At 40.9% G+C, this 12,872-nt stretch overlaps 1 protein-coding gene across 3 annotated transcripts in view; it reads right to left on the bottom strand.

Annotated features, from left to right (window-relative positions):
• The window catches only part of jak1 (Janus kinase 1), a 57,725-nt gene extending 45,074 nt beyond the window's left edge, over positions 1-12,651 (bottom strand). The window contains exon 1 of one of the 3 annotated variants that reach the window (XM_061975734.2): positions 12,371-12,651. The gene's annotated coding sequence lies outside the window, so the exon portion shown is untranslated. The remainder of the gene's footprint in view (positions 1-12,370) is intronic. The other 2 variants (XM_061975736.2, XM_061975735.2) reach the window with 2 other exon arrangements.
• Positions 12,652-12,872: the final 221 nt, after the last annotated feature.

Here is a 12,872-nt window from a genome sequence, read left to right as displayed (position 1 = left end):
ACGGCTATGAAGGAACATTTGAAAAGAAAACACCCGACAGCGTTCTTGCCATCACCATCAACTAGTCAATCGTCCGCGTGAGTATACGTTGTCATCATTACACAAAAACATGAATGTGTCATTTGTATCTGCGTTGTAAATTCATAAACTAAAACACTGTTTCGCTCTGAGAGGCGCGTTTGGCGTGCCTGTTCAGTGTTTGCAAAGACGCGCTCCTCTTTAACGCTAACGTTAACTAGTTGTGCAAATACCTTTTACAACATTAACAGTTACATATACTATGTACAAACCAACAATTAACTTTCACTTTAATCATACTATCATTGTTGCGTTATTAAGCAAAATAAGCAATACTTTTACTTTTGTTGAAATGTTTACACTGTTACAGAATATTTCCTTTTGCACTTTTTTGTATTGGATGTTTATCTTTATTTTTGCACATTTTAAAGCAAAATAAGCAATACTTTTACTTTTGAAATGCTTATACTATTGCAGAATATTAAGATTTGCACTGGATGTTTACTTTTATATTTGCACATTAAAAAGCAAATAAGCTACTTTTAATTTTGTTAAATGTTAAAAGTTTTAAATGTTTACATTGTTACAGAATATTTTGTCATGTTGTTGTCAATGTTGACTGAGTGGCCATACTTTTTTTTTTGTAAATAAAAGTCATGCCGTTTGAAAAAACTGGCCAACATTTATTTTTTCATCTTCATTTTAAATTAAAAAAATAATCGGTAAAAGGAAAAATAATCTATAGATTAATCGAAAAAAATAATCTATAGATTAACCGATTAATCGAAAAAAATAATCTATAGATTAATCGATAGAAAAATAATTGTTAGCTGCAGCCTTAAATTGTGCACATTGAACCTACAAGCTGTGATTTTGCGATTGATCTAGGAATACAAAACGGAGGTGTTTTTTTTACGGTGCGGTTGAGGACCACTGAGCAGAGTAGGACGCTACAAAGCCCACCAAAAATAATAAATAATAATAATACATTTTAATTTTTACACACTTTTCATTTAAATAAATCTTAAGCGCTGGAGTACAAAATCAACTCATTATTTAAAACTAACATTTTAGCCATCAAAATATATATAATACTAAGAGTAAAACACTATCAGTTAAGCATAAGAAACACAAAACAAGCAAAATAGTGTGATTTCTAACAGTATGTCTATATATTTTTGTTTTGAAAAAATAACTCAAACGATTTCAGTGTGTGTATACTTTGCGCACAGTCAACAATGCCGCAATGTATTTGCTTCTTGCATTGGACAAAGAGAGCAAGTCAAATTTATTGTGTGTTAAACATACTTGGCCAATAAATCATGATCATTTTAGTCACGATAACCGTGATGTGAAATGTTCATATTGTTACATCCCCAGTTGCATCACAACTGTGACAACGTGACCATGATGATAATCACGATTATGGTTATCAATATTGAAATTAGGGCTGCAACTAACAACTAATTTGATAATCGATTAATCTGTTGATTATTACTTTGATTAATCAAATAATAATCGGATAAAAGAGACAAACTACATTTCTATCCTTTCCAGTATTTTATTGGGAAAAAAACAGCATACTGGCACTATACTTATTTTGATTATTGTTTCTCAGCTGTTTGTAAATGTTGCAGTTTATAAATAAAGGTTTATTAAAAAAATTAAAAAAATAAAATTAAAATTAAATCAAAATAAATTAAAAGTAGCCTCTGCGCATGCGCATAGCATAGATCCAACGAATCGATGACTAAATTAATCGCCAACTATTTTTATAATCGATTTTAATCGATTAGTTGTTGCAGCCCTAATTGAAATCACTGATCACTGAAATCACTGAAACTACTGATTATGTTAGGTAAACCATTTTTATCGCACTTTCTATTTCAAACAAACACTATGTGAAGAAGGCTTTCATTTCATTTCAAAGTCTAACTTTGAATAGAACTCTCAACATAAAATAAACTCTTGTTGGTTGTGAAAGTTCTCAATTTGATATGCAGCAGAGACTGCTTTTCGAATGTTAATACCAACAGCAATCATCTTAATTTAACCGTGACAGACAAAATTAGGATAAAAATGTGATTAATTTTGCAACCCTCTTATCTGTTTAATAAAATCCCACTTTTTATTTCACATTTAACACTGAGCTGATAATGACATCTGTGTTGTCCAGTTGTTATATCTTGTGGTCTTATATTTCTAAACCTCATTTTGTAAGTATCATATACCGTATTTTTCGGACAATAAGTCGCAGTTATTTTCATAGTTTGGCCGGGGGTGCGACTTATACTCAGAAGCGACTTATGTGTGAAATTATTAACACATTACCGTAAAATATCAAATAATATTATTTAGCTCATTCACGTAAGAGACTAAACGTATAAGATTTCATCGGATTTAGCGATTAGGAGTGACAGATTGTTTGGTAAACGTATAGCATGTTCTATATGTTATAGTTATTTGAATGACTCTTACCATAATATGTTACGTTAACATACCAGGCACGTTCTCATTTGGTTATTTATGCCTCATTTAACGTACACTTATTCAGCCTGTTGTTCACTATTCTTTATTTATTTTAAATTGCCTTTCAAATGTCTATTCTTGGTGTTGGGTTTTATCAAATAAATTTCCCCCAAAAATGCGACTTATATATGTTTTTTTCCTTCTTTATTATGCATTTTCGGCCGGAGCGACTTATATTCCGGAGCGACTTATACTCCGAAAAATACGGTAGTAGCCTTTGCATGCGGTTGCAATTCCAAGACGTTAGATGGCAGTAGTGCTTAGACTACAGTGTGTTGCTGTAGTCAGAAAGTAGTCTTGGCCATTAGGTTGAATGTGCCAGACAGTCTAGTCTTTCGTTGCGCCCTACAAAGTCTTTAATCTCTAAGTGTTGCACTCATTAAACATCAGCTATTTCATTGTAACATGCAACTTAGTTGTAGTTTTCATTACCAAATATGGAGGTGTTAAAATCTGCGTATAAAATTGCTAAATAGCATGTATATGGCATATCCAATGTAAATTAGCATGAGAGCAGTGATTCGTAAACTGTGGTAGCGGGCTCCATCTAGTGGTACGCCAAAATAATCACTTAATTAAATATTTAAACACAGTGTTACTGTTCAAACGGTGTGTAATGTTACAGTGGCCAAAAATATTAAAAATACTTATTGAGTAAAACCCCTACCTTGTTTTTAATGATTACTGGCTACTGTATTTTCATGTTAGTCATTATGGTGGTACTTGGAGAGCTAAGTGTTTTTTGAGGTGGTACTTGGTGAAAATAATTTGAGAACTATTAAATTAGACAATTTAAAAAGTGGAGCCTTACTGTACTTTTGAGCTCTTTTTATCATGAATGCTGGCTCTTTTTTTTTGGCATGGCAAATAGCAACAATACCAAGAGGCAGAACGGCTGAGTCCACTACGGTTATTTGCTTAAGCCAATCTGCAACCGGATGTGACATCACTTGCAACAAAAGTATCAAAATATGGCACTGTTTGATTTTGCGTGAACCAGCACCCGGTAGTACCGATGGAATTCTGTCGGTACCTATAAATGTACCAAATTCAATATCTGTCCCTAGCCTTTCGACAACCCCAATCCACAATCTTCATTGAAATGCATATGGACCATTACTGATGCATGCCACTACTGAAACTGGAGAATTACAACCTTTGTTGACAATATTGATTCTCTCAGCACAATTTCCAGCAGGTTCAATATGGTTGGTTGATAGCCAGTAATCATCAATCCCAAAATGCAAGGCTATCACAGTTTTAATGTGTTGACTGCAAAGTAATCATGGAATTTCAAAATAATGCCTTTTCTTTTATAATATTATAATTGGTTACGATTAACATACAGTGATTTGAACAATAAAAACATTATAATAAATGTAATCCATTAATGCATTAAAACAAAAAACATCACATTAAACATCAACATGCCTAACACAATTTTTGTGGTGGTGTTACAGTAAAATTATTTTACTTGCAATGAGGGGTGCACCGATTTGTTGACAATGTAGACAATAAAATTTGTCGATGACGAATGTATTCAGTGACAATAGTTGGTGATGTCATCACTTGTGTTTTTTTGGGCGAAAGCCACTCGGTGTGGCCACTCGCAACAACATCACAGGTGAAAACATGTCAAGTGTGGGAACATTTCACCCGATTCTTGTTAAAGACATGAATACCTTGCTTATTTTGCAAAGTGGACCTTGTTTTTTATGCCAGTACATCAGTGATACGGTCACATTCAAAGAAGAGGAATGATGTCGGACATCTGGAGGATGCAATCTCAACTCTCTAAGATAGTTAGCTTGTTAACTAGCTAACAAGTGTTATACAAGTTGTGTGAAAAATAACTAGCATTTGAGTCAAAGTCCGCCAACTAAAGTTTGTCTAAATCATATCAAGTTCTTGTTTTATTTGTCAGGAATTTCAGGTGTCAAGCAGCATCAGTTTGCAGTGCAAAGACGAAAGGCACAATAACAAACATCAATCAAACACACACGCCTACACTTACAGACATTAGGCAAACATTAAAGAAAAAATATACACTATTAAAAATGTCAGAATTAATTGAGTCAGATTGCTAAAAATGTTAGGATTTAACAAATAATCATTAATATACCTGTGTGTAACTTTTTAAACACAGAATCACCAAATACTTGCTTTTTTTAAAGAAAGTTAGATAGCTTTAGTGTTTCTTGTTTGCATTAATTGCTGCATTTTTACTGTCCTTTGTTTTCATTAAAAAAATATACTTTTATTTTTGTCAACACTGGGCCTGCCCTTGCTTTTAAATGAACAAAAGTTTTTTATAGTTATTTTGATTTCTGCAACAGTCTAATGAGCAGTACAGTTACAGTATAAATTAGGGCTGGGCGATATATATCAAATATACTCGAGCTGCCACCTTAACGTGGTAGAGGAGTTTGCGTGTCCCAATGATCCTAGGAGCTATGTTGTCCGGGGGCTTCTATGCCCCCTGGTAGGGTCTCCCAAGCCAAACTGGTCCTAGGTGAGGGATCAGACAAAGAGCAGCTCGAAGACCTCTATGAAGAACACGAACAAAGACCCAGATTTCCCTCGCCAGGACGCGGGTCACCGGGGCCCCTCTCTGGAGCCAGGCCTGGAGGTGGGGCACGATGGCGAGCGCCTGGTGGCCGGGCCTGTCCCCATGGGGCCCGGCCAGGCACAGCCCAAAGAGGCAACGTGGGTCCCCCCCTCCAATGGGCTCACCACCCATGGCAGGGGCCATAGAGGTCGGGTGCAGTGTGAGCTGGGCGGCAGTCGAAGGCAGGGCACTTGGCGGTCCCCGGCTCAAAGCCTGCACGTTAGAATTCAACCCAGTGGACGAGAGGGTAGCTTCCCTCCGCCTTCGGGTGGGGGGACGGGTCCTGACTGTTGTTTGCGCTTACGCGCCAAGCGGCAGCTCAGAGTACCCACCCTTTTTGGATTAACTCAAGGGAGTACTGGAGAGTGCTCCCCCGGGGGATTCCTTCGTTCTACTGGGGGACTTCAACACTCATGTTGGCAACGACAGTGAAACCTGGAAAGGCGTGATTGGGAAGAATGGCCGCCCGGATCTGAACCAGATTGGTGTTTTGTTTTTGGACTTTTGTGCTCGTCACAGATCGTCAATAACAAACACCATGTTCAAACATAAGGGTGTCCATATGTGCACTTGGCACAAGGACACCCTTGGCCGCAGTTCCATGATCGACTTTGTAGTTGTGTCATCGGATTTGCGGTCTCATGTTTTGGACACTCGGGTGAAGAGAGGGGCGGAACTTTCTACTGATCACCACCTGGTGGTGAGTTGGCTGTGAGGGTGGGGGAGGATGCCGGACAGACCTGGCAGGCCCAAACGCATTGTGAGGGTTTGCTGGCAGAGTCTCCTGTCAGAGAGAGTTTCAATTCCCACCTCCGGAAGAACTTTGAACATGTCACGAGGGAGGCACTGGACATTGAGTCCGAGTGGACGATGTTCCGTGCCTCTATTGTCGAGGCGGACGATTGGAGCTGTGGCCGCAAGGTGGTTGGTGCCTGTTGTGGCGGTAATCCTAGAACCCACTGGTGGACACCAGCAGTAAGGGATACCGTCAAGCTGAAGAAAGAGTCCTATGGGGCTCTTTTGGCTCATAGGACTCCGGAGGCAGCAGACAGGTACCGACAGGCCAAGCGGTGTGCGGCTTCAGTGGTCGTGGAGGCAAATACTCGGACATGGGAGGACTTCGGGGAAGCCATGGAAAACGACTTCCGGACGGCTTCGAAGCGATTCTGGACCACCATCCGCCGCCTCAGGAAGGGGAAGCAATGTAATGTCAACACCGTGTATGGTGGGGATGGTGTTCTGCTGACCTCGACTGCGGATGTTGTGGATCGGTGGAGGGAATACTTCGAAGACCTCCTCAATCCTACCAGCACGTCTTCCTATGAGGAAACAGGGCCTGGGGAATCTGTGGTGGGCTCTCCTATTTCTGGGGCTGAGGTTGCCGAGGCAGTTAAAAAGCTCCTCGGTGGCAAGACCCCGGGGGTGGATGAGATCCGCTCAGAGTTCTTTAAGGCTCTGGATGTTGTGGGGCTGTCTTGGTTGACAAGACTCTGCAACATCGCGTGGACATCTGGGGCGGTACCTCTGGATTGGCAGACCGGGGTGGTGGTTCCTCTCTTTAAGAAGGGGAACCGGAGGGTGTGTTCCAACTATCGTGGGATCACACTCCTCAGCCTTCCCGGTAAGGTCTATTCAGGTGTACTGGAGAGGAGGCTACACCGGATGGTCGAACCTCGGATTCAGGAGGAACAGTGTGGTTTTCGTCCTGGTCGTGGAACTGTGGACCAGCTCTATACTGTCGGCAGGGTCCTTGAGGGTGCATGGGAGTTTGCCCAACCAGTCTACATGTGCTTTGTGGACTTTGAGAAGGCATTCGACCGTGTACCCGGGAAGTCCTGTGGGGAGTGCTCAGAGAGTATGGGGTAACGGACTGTCTTATTGTGGCGGTTCGCTCCCTGTATAATCAGTGTCAGAGCTTGGTCCGCATTGCCGGCAGTAAGTCGGACCCGTTTCCAGTGAGGGTTGGACTCCGCCAAGGCTGCCCTTTGTCACCGATTCTGTGCATAACCTTTATGGACAGAATTTCTAGGCGCAGTCGGGGCGTTGAGGGTATCTGGTTTGGTGGCTGCAGGATTAGGTTTCTGCTATTTGCAGATGATGTGGTCCTGATGGCTTCATCTGGCCAAGATCTTCAGCTGTCACTGGATCGGTTCGCAGACGAGTGTGAAGCGACTGGGATGGGAATCAGCACCTCCAAGTCTGAGTCCATGGTTCTCGCACGGAAAAGGGTGGAGTGCCATCTCCGGGTTGGGGAGGAGATCTTACCCCAAGTAGAGGAGTTCAAGTACCTCGGAGTCTTGTTCACGAGTGAGGGAAGAGTGGATTGTGAGATCGACAGGCGGATCGGTGCGGCGTCTTCAGTAATGCGGACGCTGTATCGATCCGTTGTGGTGAAGAAGGAGCTGAGCCGGAAGACAAAGCTCTCTATTTACCGGTCGATCTACGTTCCCATCCTCACCTATGGTCATGAGCTTTGGGTCATGACCAAAAGGACAAGATCACGGGTACAAGCGACTGAAATGAGTTTCCTTTGCCGGGTGGCGGGGCTCTCCCTTAGAGATAGGGTGAGAAGCTCTGTCATCCGGGAGGGGCTCAAAGTAAAGCCGCTGCTCCTCCACATCGAGAGGAGCCAGATGAGGTGGTTCGGGCATCTTGTCAGGATGCCACCCGAACGCCTCTCTAGGGAGGTGTTTCGGGCACGTCCGACCGGTAGGAGGCCACGGGGAAGACCCAGGACACGTTGGGAAGACTATCTCTCCCGGCTGGCCTGGGAACGCCTCGGGATCCCCCGGGAGGAGCTGGACGAAGTGGCTGGTGTGAGGGAAGTCTGGGCTTCCCTGCTTAGGCTGCTGCCCCCGCGACCCGACCTCGGATAAGCGGAAAAGATGGATGGATGGATGGCTACTCGATATATCGCTGGTTTGTCTCTGTGCGACATAGAAAATGACTATATCGTGATATTCGAGTATACGTTCTCATGCAGTTGCTTTTAAGCTGCGGGCATTAAGACTACAGGCTCTTCTCACTCTTTCGTGTCTCTCCTTCGCACAGAGACATAAAACAAGCGCACCTCTTACATAAGTCACATATTTGTCTTACGCCCTCACGGAGCAGAGAGGTAGCGGAATGGGTAACATTAGCTGTGATGCTAGCAGAGCGGTGCGAGTGGTATTACGAGAAAGAAGGTGCGAATCTGGTAACAAATGGAGGAAGAATTAATTCCCAAGAAAAACAGCAGGGAGTCCAGCGTCTGGTGGTGTTTTGGCTTCAAGCGGGAATATGTTGAACAAACAACAGACAACCGTAATATGTTTAGGGCTGCAACAACTAATCGATTAAATCGATTAAAATCGATGATAAAAATAGTTGTCGATTAATTTAGTCATCGATTCGTTGGATCTATGCTATGCGCATGCGCAGAGACTACTTTTTTTATTTTTTAATAAACCTTTATTTATAAACTGCAACATTTACAAACAGCTGAGAAACAATAATCAAATGGTATGGTGCCAGTATGCTGGGTTTTTTTCAATAAAATACTGGAAAGGATAGAAATGTAGTTTGTCTCTTTCATCCAATTATTAATCGATTAATCGTGGTAATAATCTACAGATTAATCGATTATCAAATTAGTTGTTAGTTGCAGCCCTAAATATGTTAAGTAAAAGCGTTGCTACAAAAAGTAGCATTACTGCTTATTCGGAGCATCATTTGAAAAGTCACCCACGAGAGAATGAGGAATGCTTGAAACTCCGTATGTCAACATCTCCGGCCGGTGCCACACCAACAAAATGCCGAAGCAACCTGCACATCAACACCATTTCCACATCAACACCGTATGAAAAAACTAATCAACAACAGAAGGAGATAACGTCCGCAGGAACCTACCACACAGCGAAGGACATACACTATTTGATTTCCTATTATGCAGCTCATTTTTATTTGACAGTTATTGAAATATCTTGTGTGACATCATGCACAAAAGTGCACTTTATTTGTTTTAAACTATTGTAGTGGCGTTCTGTACAAAAAGTGCACTTTAATTTAGTGTTGTTTTGATATGCCATCTTCGTGACATCAAGCACAAAAGTGCACTAATAACTTGTTTTAAAATGTCGGACAATCTTGCACTTTCTGTTTTGGAAATGACATGAATGTTTGTGCCACTGCTTAATAACTGTTTAATAAATACAGTTTTGGTAAATTGACTTAGTTGTGATTTCTCTCTCTGCATGAAAGTTTAAAATGAGCATATATTAATGCAGTATGAACAAGAATGTTTTAATGTAGACACATAGAATCATCATACTGCTGTGATTATATGCATCAAGTGTTCATTCAAGGCTAAGGCAAAATATCGAGATATATATCGTGTATCGTGACATGGCCTAAAAAATTAAATATATTAATAAAAGGCCATATCGCCCAGCCCTAGTATAAATACATATTTCTGAATAAATTACTCATTTTTGTTAGCCCATGCCAAAGATATCTTCAACTGAATTTTAAAGCCTATAGCTAAATTAAAGCCATTGAATGGGTTTTATGCTTTATAATCTGATTAGTCTTTCATTAAGATAATCGCTGACTATTCAACTATCAAAATAGTGGTTAGTTAAATGCCAAACTAGAAAAGTATGCTGAATTCACTAAACGTGTTACAAAAAAGGTCAATAGAATAATACATAATGTCGGTTATGGAGACATTCAAACCCTTTGCTCATCGATTGAACCAAAAATATTGAAATTCAATGATTTTGTACATTTGCATACGCACAAAGCAAATTAGAACCTGCAACTCAAATGTACAACAATTCTTCTCAACAAAAGAGAAGAAATGCAAACCCAGAGGAAAATCTAATGTAAAGCATTTGTATGCAAGTACCACACACACTTAAAACCTTTAGCATATTTATATGTGAAAAACTAAATTGTGCAATGGATTAAGCAAATAAATCAAACAATGTACCGTATTCTTTGGATAATAAGTGGACGTTTTTTTCATAGTTTGGCCGGGGGTGCGACATATACTCCGGAGCGACTTATGTATGAAATTATTAACACATTACCGTAAAATATCAAATAATATTTATCACATTCATGGAAGAGACGAAGCAAATGTCAGCAATCGTCACTCACACGTCAACCAATAAGAATTTGGCGGGGGAGGGTCATGGCAGAAGTGCATTGTGGGTCATGGGATGCTAACTGCTATATGCTATATGCTACTGCGGTAGCTATTAAAAGGGATCATTTCAACATTGGCGGTAACTTATAAAAACTGAGAAGGGCTGAACAAAAATGGCACTGAAAAGGAAATCATATACTGCAGATTACAAGCTGGACATAGTGAAATATGCAGCAGAAAACGGCGACCGAGCAGCAGAAAGAAAGGACGCTCGCGGCGCATACCAGGAGCGACACCGAGGAGGAAGATTTCATCGGATTTAGCGATCAGGAGTGACAGATTGTTTGGGAAACGTATAGCATGTTCTATATGTTATAGTTATTTGAATGACTCTTACCATAATATGTTACGTTAACATACCAGGCACGTTCTCAGTTGGTTATTTATGCCTCATATAACGTACACTTATTCAGCCTGTTGTTCACTATTCTTTATTTATTTTAAATTGCCTTTCAAATGTCTATTCTTGGTGTTGGATTTTATCAAAAAAATTTCCCCCAAAAATGCGACTTATACTCCAGTGCAACTTATATATGTTTATTTTGCCTTCTTTATTATGCATTTTCGGCAGGTGCGACGTATACTCCGGAGCAATTTATAATCGGAAAAAAACGGTACTAATATAATCCAGTTCCAAAACTATTCAAAGAACAGTCCTGGTAAACATCTTGAACCTTATTGAAAAAATTGTATTGATCTCATAATGTGTATCACAACTGAACTACTTACTACTGAGAATTTTGGTTATTTATTTATCCACCCATCCATCCATCCATCCATCCATCCATCCATTTTCTACCGCTTATTCCCTACGGGGTCGCGGGGGGCGCTGGAGCCTATCTCAGCTACAATCGGACGGAAGGCAGGGTACACCCTGGACAAGTCGCCACCTCATCGCAGGGCCAACACAGATAGACAACATTCACACTCACATTCACACACTAGGGCCAATTTTAGTGTTGCCAATCAACCTATCTCCAGGTGCATGTCTTTGGAGGTGGGAGGAAGCCGGAGTACCCGGAGGGAACCCACGCAGTCACAGGAAGAACATGCAAACTCCACACAGAAAGATCCCGAGCCCGGGATTGAACTCAGGACTACTCAGGACCTTCGTATTGTGAGGCAGATGCACTAACCCCTCTTCCACTGTGCTGCCCGTTATTTATTTATACAACTATTTATTTTGTTTGTGTAACAAATTGAGCACAGGAAGTGAACATGTGTAGGAAATTGCTATGAAAAAGATAAAGGGTCAGGGTTAAATAAGATCTGCTTCTTCCGACTCCTTTTTATACATGCTGTAATGAAAAACTGAAAATATGTGAGGGGCCATATTGTAATGGCATGTCTGTTCAAAATAAATTAAAACCATAGCAATAGATGCTTAGGCTGCTGCCATCGCGACCCGACCTCGGATAAGCGGAAGAAGATGGATGGATGGATGGAATAGATGTTAATGTAATTAGACTGAATATCTGAGCTGTGATGAGATGGCGACTTGTCCAGGGTGTACGCCGCCTTCCTCCCGATTGTACCTGAGATAGGCTCCAGCGCCCCCCGCCACTCCGAAGGGAATAAGCGGTAGGAAATGGATGGATGGATGGATGGATCTGAGCTTTAAACGTAGGTATTAATTAAATATGATCGATAAAGCTATGATGGCTTTTGCAGTGCTCGGAATGCACATTGGCTGAAACACATTTAAAGCTTTGGATACAAAAGTTCAACTAAGGTAATGGCGGCATTAATAAACAGGATCTCATGATATTATGTTACAGTTTGTCGCGAATATGAATATTGTTTACGTCTCCACACTCTACAACAGGGCCTCGTCTTCCTGTCTATTGGTGGTGAACATGATATGAACACATATGAGCCGCTAGCATTTTAACTCCCCTAGTTAGCTAATTCTACTAGACTGTTTGTCTGAGAGCAAAGCTAACACTTTACACTAAACAACAAATTAGATGTCAGAAAGAGACATAGAATACATATTTTTTCGAATAAACGTCGCGTGTTGTACTCACCTAGCAAGCTTAGCCAGACAGCTGGCAGGTTACTTCCGTTTCGTTTAGTACATTTGACGCTCCGTCTAAAGTTTAAGCTCCTCTCTCACAAGGTTGTTTTTTTTAAATAGCTCATCGGAAATTTGAAGGAAAACTGCGTAGGAAAACAACCTGGTATTGGCAAGGTCGGGTTTCTTTTGGGGATGATTTGAGAAGTTTCGAAGATACGGACACTAGACTCTTGCTAAGACTTCCTGACAAGTAGCATCCCCTTCTCGAAAACTACGTAGCGGCTGGCTGAGCATCACGAGTTCTGATTGGCTCATTGGAATGTCCATCATAATGACGACCCCGCCCCCTTGTTCCGCTGTAAAACAAGGCCTGACTGGACGTGTAGTCCAGTGTTTTTAAACCTTTTTTGAGCCAAGGCACATTTTTTGCATTGAAAAAATCCGGAGGCACACCACCAGCAGAAATAATTAAATAAGGAACCTCAGTTGACAGTAAAAAGTCGTTGTCGCAA

This window comes from Nerophis lumbriciformis, linkage group LG14 (genome assembly GCF_033978685.3).
Source record: "Nerophis lumbriciformis linkage group LG14, RoL_Nlum_v2.1, whole genome shotgun sequence".
NCBI lineage: Eukaryota > Metazoa > Chordata > Actinopteri > Syngnathiformes > Syngnathidae > Nerophis > Nerophis lumbriciformis.
Note: the sequence above shows the minus strand (reverse complement) of the source record. Positions and strands in the feature narration are given on the sequence as shown.